The sequence below is a fragment of the Physcomitrium patens genome, chromosome 13 (genome assembly GCF_059467195.1).
Source record: "Physcomitrium patens ecotype Gransden chromosome 13, ASM5946719v1, whole genome shotgun sequence".
NCBI classification, from domain to species: domain Eukaryota; kingdom Viridiplantae; phylum Streptophyta; class Bryopsida; order Funariales; family Funariaceae; genus Physcomitrium; species Physcomitrium patens.
Genome location: NC_143422.1, coordinates 13411149 through 13421112, shown reverse-complemented (window position 1 = coordinate 13421112; position 9964 = coordinate 13411149).

Genomic DNA, 9964 nt, shown 5'->3' with positions numbered 1-9964 from the left:
TTTTATTTCCAAAAACTTTACATCTATGTAATATTATATAGATTAATAGAATATTTTATAATTCAAAAAAGATTATAATAATCTTCTATTTTTATTTAAGAGTTTTCATGGTTTTTCTAAGAGTTTCTATTAAAGATTCTTTAAATTTTTGCAATATTTTTCAATTCTTAGAACCATTTTAGAAGCTTTTATAAAACTTAGTTTCTATACTGTAAGTAATAAGAAAAAAATATTTTATTCTTGCCAACTCAAGTTTTGAAGCAATCCAAATGTTGTCTTGTTTTTAAACATGTTTTTAATCATGAATTTAGTCTTTTTTAATATTTTTGATATTTTATTTTTAGCAAAAAATTGTCATAATAGAATGAAGAAGATTAAAGTATGTTTGATTTTTATAAAAACTATGATATCATTATTAAGTTTAAAAATTATAGATTATTATTTAAAAACTTAAATTACTGTTATTTATAGGAAAATGTTAAAATGAACCAAAATTTTATCAAATCAATATGTTTAAACCATCATTGTATCCCTCTCCTTTCGTTCTCTTCATTTGGATTCTCCTATTTCTAGCCTTATTTTCACTATTCTTTTTTTCAATCTCATTTTCAACTCTACTCTCTTTCCTCTTGTTTTCAATTCCATTCCTAGTACCATCCATGTTCTTCTTGTTCTCAACCTCATTCTTCTTATTTCCAATTCCTATTCTTATTTTCAACTCTCGTCATTGTTGATAAACAATCCCAGTTTACTAAAATGTCATAAGTGTAAAATTATGAGGTTGAGTTTATAGATGGCTACAATTTACATAAAACTAAAATGCTTGATAAGCATTTTAAATTCTTTACAAGATCATAAAATAGGAGCTAGGAGGCCAATGGAGTCAATTCACAAATCCAAGCTTAATATTTTCAATGAAAATTGGAATACGGATTGGAAACAAAGAGAATAAAGAGGAGAGTTGCAAACATGGATAGGAAAAATAGAAGGTACTATGATGGTTTAAACACATGGGTTGATTTAATAATAGCCTAAGTCATTTTAACATTTTCTTATTTATATTAGGATAAAAGTTGAAATGACATGTATAAAATTATTAATAAATATTTAATCTAATTTTATCAAAATCAATTAAAATTTAGAAGGTTTTAATAGATTATTACTTTTATTTTATTTTTTTGATAACTAATGCAAGTATGATTATAATGGATGATAAAGTAAACAACAAAAATATATGTCTTATAAAATACTTTAATACAATCATTAAATTTTTTAAAAAATTCTAAAATATGTTATTTAAAATAAAATTTATTATTATTTTTTAATTATTTCTTTATATTTTTGGTATTTTATATTTAATTTTATTTTTAAAAAGGTGAATGTTAAATAGATCCATCTTTTAACTAAATTGACCTACTATAATGGACATACACATGTAAGCTAGTAATTACCTGTATAAATAGGTAGAAGTAAATAGAAGTAGGTAAAAATAAGTTAATTCTATAATATCTTCTAAAAAAAGCTTTTTAGAAGCTTCAAAGATGTTGCTTTGATTTTATAGGTGTCTATTGTTGACTTTTAGGTTAGAAACTTGGTCAATAAGTTAACCATGTGCCACACATGTTGATAGCTTAAAGAACAAGCTAACTATGTAGCAAACATATAGAAAACTTGCCTTGAAAGTCAAGGCATATTAAAGAAAAGAAGTCTAAAAGCTACAAACACTTAGCATCAGCAAGGATTGTAGTCTAAGAGAAGTGTGGAAAAAGATGATTCTTACTTCTAATATTTTTTATTTATAGGTGGTGGTTTGCTCACCAACGAGGTAACTTCCATCTTTTTGATATTACATCCATTTCTACCTCATTCAATTAAATCCTTGGTGCTACCACAATAACTTACTTTAACTCTTTGCTACCATTTACTATTAGCAACACACTATGCTTAATCTCTATGTGGTTGTAACTAAGCAAGTACTTGCTGATCTTCAACACTCCCACTTTGCTAATATTCAAAAGGCTTTTAATCCTAATCTCTGAATCAAGTCATGATGTCTATCCTTTACTAATGCCTTTGTAAGCACATTAGCAAGCATATCATTTGTAGCACAATACTTCATACCTATTATTCCATCTTCAATCTTCTATCGTAAGAAATGATGTTGAACATCAATGTGCTTGGTCCTTGAGTGGTATTTTGAATTTTTGGCAAATACAAGACATCATTGATTGTCACACATGATGAGAGTTGCTTCTAATTGCACTAGACCAATGTCTTCTAAGAGTTGCCTTATCCAACACGCCTCCATTGTACAATGACTTGCTGCCATGTACTCTGCCTCCATCGTTGATCTTGCAATCGTAGGTTGTCTCTTAGAATTCCATGAAATGGCTCCCACTCCAATGAAGAAGACATATCTCATTGTGGATCTTCTATCATGTGCATCTCCATTCAAAAAATGCCATCTTCACATCCATTTGGTGTATTTAAAAATCCATTGCTGCCTCAATTGCTACAATGGTCTTAATAGTAGTGAATTTGGCAACGAGTGCACAAGTCTCATTGAAATCAATTCCAATAACTTGTGAGTATTCTTTCGCAATTAATCTTATCTTGTGCCTCACCACTGCACCCATTGCATCTCTTTTAATCCTAAACACCTACTTACAACTAATACTAGATCGATTTGCTAGAAGATGTGCCAATTACCATGTACCATTGTCTATAAGAGATTGATATTCTTCTTCTATAGTCTTCTCCCACTTGATTGCATCTTTACATTTCATAGCATCACACAAAGATAATGGATCAATAAGAAGAGCAACATTTGCATATTCTTTACTTACTTGAAGAAAGATGAGATCTTTCCATCATTTGCCACATTGCCTTCATTCTCTCAAAGGATATTTCCTTTCACTTGTAGAAGAACATTCACCTTCTTGTACTTCTTGTTCTTTTCCAACTCTTAAACCTTATCGTTTTTCACTCAATGGTTGATATTCTTCATCATTATTATCATCTCAATCTTCAACATCTTCATTTCTTTTATTACTTGTCCTAGCAATTGTAGGAGCCTTCATCTTTTCAACCTTCTTTGGCTTTTCATCTTCATCATCTTCATTATCTTCATCTTCTTGTTTCTTTGCTGAATTCAAAGATGTATCTACAAACACACCATTACTCTCACTTGGACACATCTCCAAGTGCTCACAAGCATTCTTGTGCTCCAAAAACTCAACATCATGACTTTTGATGATCTTTTTGGTTTCCAAGCACATTAGCCTATATGCCTTAGTACCTTCACAATAACTAAGAAATTCACACTTTATACCTTTTGCATCAAGTTTGGACCTCATACAATCTAGTATTTTTGCATATGCAACCAAAAGTCATCATGTGGAAAATATAAGGTTGTCTCCCACTCCAAGCTTCTTGTGGTGTCATTGATGCAAGAGCACTTCTTGGACACCTATTTCTTGTATACACTGCATTCACCACAGCTTCCGTCCAAAACTCATAGCTAAGGTTTTGACCATGAAGCATGCTCCTTGCCATCTCTACAATGGTTTGATTTACCCTTTCAGCAACACCATTTTGTTATGGAGTGTATGGAGTTGTGGTTTGTCTAGCAATTCTTTCATTCTTCAAATAAACATCAAATTGCTTAGACATGTACTCACCTCCATTGTCAGTATGTAGCACCTTGATCTTAAATTCAGTTTGTTTCTCAATAAGTGCTTTAAACTCCTTAAACCTCTAAAAGCATTCACTCTTGGCTTTAAGAATGTAGATCCAAATCTTTCTTGAATAATCATCAATAAAAGTAAGAAAATACCTTGATCCTCCAATATTTATGTTCTTCATATGTCCAGATACATCCGAATGGAAAATCTCCAGCAACTTGGTAGCACGTGTTGCTACACTCTTTGGAAATGAGGACCTTTGTTGTTTGCCTTGTATGCATCCTTTTCATGCAAGTTATTCTGTAATATGGCTTGTATTGCCAAGATCTGAGCCACTTACCATGGTCTTGAGCTCTGTCATGCTCTTCACATTCAAATGGCTAAGGCGACAATGCTATATATTCAACTTGTCTTCGTTTGAGGTAAACTCAAGAAATGTGGCTACCTCAACTCCATTCACCTTCTTATAAATGAATTAGTACAAATTTCCTTCTTTTAAGCCTTTGAAGACCTTGTCTCTACTCAATGTTCTTACAAAACATCCATTCATGTCAAATTGAACTTTAAAACCTTCAATTACAAGTTTACTCACCGAAAGTAGGTTTTGTTTCATCTTAGGTACATGAAAGACTTTTCTGAATTTGATCCTATTGGTTTGTCCATTCACAACCACCTCCACTATAATAGAACCAATTCCAATGGCTTCATACATACCACTATCTGTCAATGCCACGTTTGATGCTGAAATAGCCTCTTAAATGTCAAATGAACACTTATAAGGTGTCATATGCTTGGAACAATCTGAATCCACAATCCATCTTGATATGGCAGCCATAGAGGTCCCATTTGTTGTCTTGAATGCATAATCTTGTCTTCCAAATTTATCTTGCACACTATTTACATTCTCATTCTTCATCTTTTTGCCTTTGTAGCAATTTCGAGCAAAATGGCCTACTTTGCTACAAATGAAGTAAGATTTGATATTACCTCGTTGATTTGAATAGTTGCCCTTGCCTTGACGTGAATAGAGTGCTGAATCTTTACTTTGAGACTTATTTTCTTTCTTTTTGGTTACTTCATGGACAAGTCTTGTCATGACATAATCCATTGTAAGCTCTTTTTAGCTTGATGGACTCCAATGCCACAATAAGGTAGTTTTAGGATTCGGAAAGGCTCATTAACAAGGTCATGATAATATCACTTTTTTCTAAAGGCTTGTCAAGAATTGCTAGTTGATTTACAAGAGCCTTTATCTTATTGACATGAGTGATGAAATCTTCACCTTCTTTCATCTTGCAAGTGAAGAACTTCCTCCTTGTATAGATGATGTTGGATAAGTTTTTACTCTCATAGATGTTGTAAAGAGTCTTCCATGCTTCCACTGGTCCTTTACAAGAGATAATGTGGAAGAAGTTGGCTTCATCTACATTGGTTGCAATCAATCCAAAAGCCTTCTTTTCACACTGTTTGAACTCTTTCTTCTCCTTCATATCAACATCTTTGCTTGGAGCCTCTTTACTTTCATCTACAATATCTCAAAGATCCAAAGATGCCAACAAAAGCTTCATTTTTACCTTCCAATGGTAGAAATTGTCACCTCTAAACTTCTCAATAACTCTCAATCCTTCACCCTCACTTGAAGCCATGTCTAAGGAAGAGTTGTATCAAAAAAAAATTATAAGAAGAAGTTCTAATGCTCTCAAAAATCAGCAAGAAGGTTTGGTGCATTAGAATCACAGAATCTTTCTTTGTGAATAAACTAGTGTTTTAACTCTCAAAAACACTCTCAACTTCACTTCTAAGACTTGTCACAAGTCTGATGACTTATCTAAGTGTCTCAAATCTGATTTGCCACTCTAATATCTCTCTTATGCTCACAAATCACCTCTATACACCATAAGAGGCCTTTTAAGTACAATGAGCAACTTTAGGACATGAAATCGTAAAGTTAGATTACTAAGGATCTATCTTAGCAAAAGTACAATGCAAACTTTGTCTATAGGTGAAAAACAAGACACTAACATCAAAATGCTCTTAACCACAAGTAAGAGCAAACCATGATCTAGATCAAGATCTGAATCTGAAAGTTAAGTTCTTCCAAAGCCTAACATCAGTAACAACAACTTGATCTACTCCACACTTACAAAACCACTTCAAAGAACTTCAAAAAAAATTCAAGCAAATGTGAGTGGGTCCATAACCTATTGAAGAAAAGAAGTCTAAAAGCTACAAATACTTAGCATCAGCAAGGATTGTAGTTCAAGAAAAGTGTGGAAAAAGATGTTTCTTACTTCCAAAATTCTTTACTTATAGGTGGTGGTTTGCTCACCTACGAGGCAACTTCCATCCTTGTGATATTAAATACATTTCTACCTCATCCAACTAAATCCTTGATGCCACCACAATAACTTACTTTAACTCTGTGCTACCTTTTTATTATTAACAACATACTATGTTTAAACTCAATGTAGTTGTAACTAAGCAAGTACTTGCTGATCTTCAACAAGGCATGTGTCCTACAAAGTCAACACATTTTGGAGGTCCTATAGAACATCACTACATAGCTCCTAATTAGATAGTATATATAAAGATAAGAGTGAAGCTTTCTTTACTCTTATCAACTCTTTTTTTGCTTTTAGTCTAGTTTCAAAAGTTTCAATTTTCTTATCTTTTGGTCATTTTAGTTTTTTTTTTTTTTTTTTTTTTTTTTTTTTTTAATATAATTACTTTTTTATTTTTATTTTATCACTTTTTCTTTAATATGGAATTTATTGGTTTATGCATCATCTTCCAATTCATGTTTTTAACAGATTAACAAGAGTATAGTTATAATATCAGAGCTTTATCTTATCTTGATTAAGAGTTGATTACTCTTTTCTTATGATAAGACATAAAAATATTAGAAGTAGTAGATTACCCTCTTTTAAACTAATATTATTCTTAGTATTTTTTTTGTCCTCAAGTCCTTTCTTCTACTTATCTTTCGAGGTATTAGATCTTTTTCTAAATATTATTATGGTAGAACTTGTTGAAATGAAGAATGCAATGGCACAAATGAAAGAGCAATTGAGAGAGTTGATGCTTGTAATGCATCAACTTAGCTTACCACCACAAGGATCAAAAGAATAGCAGGAAGTGAGGATATAGATGTGATTAAAGTTGCCTCAATATCTGCACCAAATCATGTCCCTCTATCCATAGTAGAACATCCTTCAAGTATTAGAGAACCAAGAATTCCCTACTCGAGAAGTTTGATGGTACAAGATCCAAATTTAAAGGATATATTAATCAAGTAGAATTTGTGATTGAACTTCAATCTTAAAGCTATTCAATTCCGAGATCACAAGTTATATTCATTACTACATTTCTTTTAGGTTGTACATTATCGTGGTTTTCATCTTTTCTTGAATGACGAGATTCAATATTAAATAATCTAGAGGCATTTTTGGCAGAATTTTGATCCACATATAGAAAATATAATGTAACTCATGTTGCAACCAATAAGATTCATATTTTGTAACAAGGCAATTGATCTGTAACATTATATGCTTTACATTTTCTACAACTTGTAATTGATATCAAGTAGGATGATGCAGTATTTATTAGCCAATTTCTCAATAGATTACAATATGAAGTAAAGAAATTCATGCTCAACTTACATGATCTTCAAACATTGAGTCAAACAATTGATTTTATTGTAAAATGTGACAATTGACTTTTTGAATTTTGATTTGAGAATCGCACAAATGGACCTCAACATTACTACAATTTGATGGAAATACCAACATCTCTTCAACACATACATTTAGAAGTAGAGGATATGCAAATTAATGTGGTACGTTTTAAACCTATTACCAAGCAATAAAAGACTCATTATTGTCAAAAAGGATTGTACTTATATTTTGAAGAATCTAAATATACTACTCAATATTATCTAAAGAAGCAACAAAACAACAAAATAAAGAGCACTATTGTCAAAAAAGACAATGTATTCAAAAATGAATTTGTCTAGCTGTAATAGGGACCGTTGTCGTATTACGTGTTATCTTGCTTGAGAACACACTGGGCGTTTGGCTGTGGAAGATAAAATGATGTTTTGCAAGTATCCAAGTAGTCTAGTGGGTTTCAACTATCTAAATACAAACTATTTTGGATTTCAATGTAAAAGCTTAATCTCAATACAAAGTGCTTAGAAATACTATTTTTTATAATTTCAAGATATTATAAGCATAAATTCTTTTGTTATTTGTTATATTTATTTTATTTTATTGTTATTAATATTATTTTTTTTATTTTTTTATTTTATTTTTTAATTTTTTAATTTTTTAATTTTTAAACCTTAACCATAGACAACAAGCTTCGGTAAGTTGCAATTCTCAATCTGATCGTCCGATTGTTGTAAAACTTCTATTGCTAATGTCTTTACAAGTCTTCTAAATGTTCAAGAAGTTTCAATCCAATCTAACATACAGATTACAAGAAAACGTCGTAAATCCACACTAATGTCCCTTGATCGTCGCCTAGAAAGTTGATGACAAACCTTGACTTGCTATTTCTCCTTCTCCAATTATTAATTCTTATTCAAACCTTGTGTGCAGCTTCTTCTTTAAGTCTTCGACTTACTACATCAAAATTCACCTTATTCCAGCTGATAAATCTCCAGATATTACAAAAATCCTAAATAACTCCAATATGCCAACTTCTGATAACTCTTTATATTAATAATCAAATATCCTCTATTCGTGCCATTAGATTAATATAAATTTTTGCAAGCACTTGGCATACTCAACCATCTAGATACCTCTAAAATTTCAATTGTACATATTTCTCCAATTTCACAAAACAGTCAAGAATACTAGCCTTAACTTTATTGCAAAAAAAATCCAATTCACCAATACAAACACTAACTTTGAGCAGTGATTGCCAAGTCCTTCCAAATCCTATGAAATCAAGTCTTATACCTTTTGAAGGAGCTTGAAGCTAGTTCTTCAACCCCCAAAATTTTGATCTCCGAATGCCCTCTTTTTTTTTTTTTTTTTTTTTTTTTTTTTAATTCCATGAGGTCCACTATTCTTCCGCCCTGGATTCAAAATTGGAACAACAGACTATGCTTCTATGAAATTCCCGCCTCTAAGAGGATCTTTCCATGGAAAGGACATTTCTTCCAATATGGCATACAGAACGGAACAGCTTGAAATGGAACCAAAGCCTCTGTTGTCGTGTTGTAACATGACTATGTGGTGAAAATATAAATAAAAAAGTTTTATTAATATTTAGTCATCTTAGATGTTAGAAACAGTGGCCAATTCTAGTGCCAATATTCAAGGGCCAATTAATGTCACTCCATTGCAAGTTGTACCACAGAACGTGACAACAGCGTATGCTCCACCGGCGTCATCAAATCAAGTACCCTCCGTACTAATGGGACGACCAAGATCATTTTCTAATCCTCCATAGAACAAGCCTAGTAGGTATATACCACTGGAGACACATAATATGCCTGATGGAAGTGCAAGAAGACCACTTCAATGTTTTTGTTGCAGACAGATTGGTCATTATACTTGTCAATGTTCCAATCCCAGAGCTAGTGACAATTATGTGCCAGTGTGTGAGAATAGTAAGTAGTCAGGGCATACTTATCAGTAATATAATGCTCCATTCAATTTCAATAATCGAGATCAGTAGATCTAAAGCCAAGAAAAAATTGAAGAGATAAATGAAGGTCTTCAAGATTCTTTGATAAATTGGGTGGAATGTGTCTAAGCCGTTCTTACCAAGAGTCGATAAAAAGAGAAAGGACAAATTCAATATTTGGATGAGCTTGATGTAAAGGACTGATTTGAACTAATTACGGAGACATCCAATCTAGGTCTTGTTATGGGCCTCTTACCCATTATAAGGCCTGATTCGATTGGGCAACCCAATGAGGTCCCAAATATGGAGGCTTCGATTCTATTTCAAGCTCTTTTGTTCTATATGCCATTTCAAGAGAAACATCCATTTGATGGAAAGATCCTCTTAGAGGCAAGAATTCCATGGAAGCGTGGTGTGCTTTTCCAATTCCGAGTCCAGGGCAGAAGAATAGGGGACCTCATAGAGTTAAAGAAAAAGAAAGAAAAAGGAAGAGGACATTCGGAGATCGGGATTTTTGGGGTCGGAGAGCTAGCTTCAAGTTCCTTTGAAAGGTGTAAGACTTAGTTTCATAGGGTTTGGGAGGATTTTGCAATTGTTGCTCAAAGTTAGTATTTGTATTGGTGAATTGGATTTTTTTGTATAATAAA